Genomic DNA, 3,809 nt, shown 5'->3' with positions numbered 1-3,809 from the left:
AAAACTGTGTCGTAAATACTGTTTAGAGCAGTAGTGTTGAATACATTTCAGCTCAGCCGCCACGTTCAGCCTGGTTTCACCTGGAGTCGGCAGAACCGGTAAAATAGCGGCGTAATAATGACGACCTCCAAACTAAAACGTCAAAGTTGTTCTTTGTTGTGGCGCAGAGGCGTTTTTCTGCATGAAGCCAATTTTATTGAAACTTTCTGGTTTCTGTTGCATTGTGGGTGTTTTTTCAAAGCTCACGCTGACAGTGCGAGCTCTCAGCTCGGGACTCAAATCATTTATACATCTCTTTTAAATCAATGTTAATCTTTTAATTTGTACAATTTGCTTGGTGTTTTGATTGGAGCCTCTTGCTGGCCCTCATGCTTCATGTTGGACGCCGCCGCTTCAGGAGGATTTCCTGATCGGCGTTTCCACCTTCGCTCCTCGTACCTGCAGCTCAAGCTTCCGGGTACTTTTGTGACGTCCGCCAAGCGTGCGATCAAATCGTCGGCGCATATTTGTCTGTTCGCGAGATTATGTCAAAACCACGTCAACGACTTTGACTAAATTTTCACCACATATATATTAGGAGATATTAGGCCGTGGAAGATTCCATTACATTTTGGAGGCGATCCGGAAACATATTGGCGAACGTCAGAACTCTCTGGTTGCTCGTGTTTTCAAACGCTAGAGGCTTCTGGAGACTCTAATGCGAGTCTTAATGCTTCAGCCTGTTCGTCCTGTTGGACTCGTCATAACCGTAAAGTGGGCGGTGTTCACGTGGCCTTCCAGGAAAGATAAATATCATTTATGAAACCCAACTGTCATTCAGCTCAAAGGTCGTGAAACGGCCCTTACAGTGTTTTAAGTCATGCCTCTGTTGAATCAGTTTATCTTTCACCTTTAGCTTTTTATTTGCTCCGTTGGCACCGTCTCGTCTTTATTGCATGAACTATTCCTCCCACTGCTTCTTTGAATTACTCAATACACCACCGTGTGGTCCAAAGTGGTACTGCTAATCTTTACATAATGAGGTTCTCCAACTCCGATTCAGACACATGAAGTACGTCACCAAATTATCTTTAAAATGACAGACACGAGGTCTGGTATTGTTTAGTATTACATATTGTACCTTTATTACTGTTGAACTGAGTTGTATTGATTGTATATAACAGCATCGCAACCGTTTGAGGCTGTTTAAGTTGTGACTACACAAAATGAAATATAAGCGGGAACATATTTACACCTCAAAAGGAACATTATGCAACTCATTAAAAACCCCTGATGATATTATGAAAATAAGCTTTTTACGTATACGTTGATTAATAAGTATGGAATTGTAACCGTATGACTTTTTCACATGATGAAAGAACATTTGTGATTTTCAGTCCTGACATGTAAAGTATGTTTATTTCTTTTTTTTTTCCTTTCAACTGGGCTAAAGGTACATAATCAACAGATGGATTTATGTTACATCCAGCACTACAATACTAACTGGTAATACACTGTGTATCAAAGTCCTGCAACTCCTCTGTGAAGGAAGATTGTTTTGTTTCATTCTCACATATAAACTGTGTATTGGATTGAGTTTCTTCTGTCTTTTATCATTTTACAAACCAAACAATGCATCAAGTAATATCACATTAATTGTTGTATCTCTCACTTATCGGGGGAAAATAAACTCACTTTATGTGACACTGAGGCTCCTGACTGATGCTTTTTAAAAAAAAACAACTTTGGATTAATTTGATGTTCTGACTCAACCTTCTTGACCTGAGATAAAGTACAAGTTGTGAAAAGTACTCTTGTGCTCGGCATGCCAACATGCATGTACACGCATGCCATAACTATTTATCGGCTCTTTGAGACGCCTCATCAGTTTCAGTCATGACAGATCAGGACTCAAGATGTGCCAGATTAATGATCCTACTGAATAAAGAATAACTGAACGTGCAATCACCTGTTTACTGACGTCTTTTCCTCGTCAGAGAATATTACTCAATTATCCTATTATCATATCATGACATTCAAGGCTTGGGTGAATATTATCAGTTGTGATTTATGACGGTTTATGCTCATTAAGGCCCCGTTTCCACGACAACGTTTCAAGTAAAAATGCACAGCAACGTTTTGAAAACAATGTAGTGAGCAAGTTGGGCCACTAGTGGGTGTCGTTTGTTATGTAATGATACAAGATGCTCTATGGGAGAACACAGAGACCAAGTTGGGTGGTTATTACGGTGACTGTCAAAATAAAAGAACCAAGTCCCAGGAGAATATGGACTGGGAGTCATGACACCATTTTCAAAAAGGTTCGACCGTGGGAGCCATTTTCAAACGGTTGTGTTTTCAGTGGCTCCGAGCTCCGTCGTCGTGGAAACAAACACACCAAACCCAATGGAAATTCTCACATAAACGGGGCCTGGCGCTGCGGCAGACATTTCCTCACGTCAGTTTCTAAATAAAAATGTTCGCTCACTTAATAACGGATTTAAAATTAGCAGCTTGGTTCTAAAGACAAATAACAACCAATCAACTGTCGCTACTTCAACCTTTTGCAAACCAGAAAAATAAGCACGTGTGCAAGTAAATACTTTTTTTTAAAGTTTCTTGTATGATTGAGATTCTTAATTATTCAAAAGGTTCTTGAGGAAATCCCGGCTCATGTTTCCGTGTAAACATACAAGTATTAGTGGAACAGTTTGTACCCTGAAAGAGGAAACGGTGGTGAAAGAGGAGCACGAGCCTGTTTCCTCTCTCGCCCTGAAACATGAATAACATACTAAATGTATCGTCACTGTACGTAACAATCCTAAAACTTCTTTCTCGTCTCTTCATGAGGATCGTCATCATTGACGCTCCTGTGATCGGCCTGGATTATTTACCTCGGCCTGGTTTCATTGCTTGTTTGTTTTAACAGAAAAACATCTTCCCTCATCTAATTTCTGAATAATTGCACACGAGGAGTTTCCCTCCAATACCTCAGCCGGTAGCGTTAACTTAGAAACTCGACCACAAGTTCTATAAAAGTGACACACTTAATCTCCAGAACAGATTTTTTTTTTAAAAAACAACCACCAGTTTCGACAATGTCGTGGGCAGTTTGTCAACCCGGATATTTTGTTGGTATTTTCCTGCAACGCTTGATAAAGTGTAAAGGACACGCAGGGGAACTTCACCCATTTCAAAAGTAAAACTGTAGTTGGAACATTTCAGTGTTACTCTGAGGGATTTTTTTTTTTTTAATGACAAAACTTTCTGTCTCATGAAAGGAGGTCAAAACAAATTACAAATTATTTCCTTTTCTGTTTTTCAATCAAAACTTTTCCGCAAATTAAAAAGTTATGATATATTTGGGTTTTTTTGAATTACCTAAAAAAGTATTGGTGGACGGTTACTTCTTTAAAAATAATGAACAAAATCAAATATTTTTGTCGATCGTTTTCAAAGTAACAGGATTACTTTTTATTGTTTTAAAAAAAAAAAAAAATCCCCGTCTCACCCTTGTCGGGTGAAATCTGTATCGTCCTCCAGCGCGGGTAACCTGAGACCCTGTTTACGCAAAAACGTTGTCAAGTGAAAAGGCAAAACTTCTGTTACGTTTTGGGCGTCTGTTTACACGGCAACGCTGCTCGGAGCCGCTAAAAACGCAACTTTATGAAAACTGCTCTCAAGGTGGAACGTTTTGAGAACTCTCTGACTCCGTCTCCATGGTAACGGGGAAAACGCAGTATCTGAGAACACTGGTAGTGTTGGAAACAGTGAAATATGAACGTTTTTGAAAATGCTCCATCTCCATGCAAAGAAGTGAAGGCGCAAGT

This window comes from Lipophrys pholis, assembly GCF_963383615.2.
Source record: "Lipophrys pholis genome assembly, chromosome: 12".
NCBI lineage: Eukaryota > Metazoa > Chordata > Actinopteri > Blenniiformes > Blenniidae > Lipophrys > Lipophrys pholis.
The sequence above is the reverse complement of the archived record's forward strand: the minus strand, read 5'-3'. Positions refer to the sequence as shown.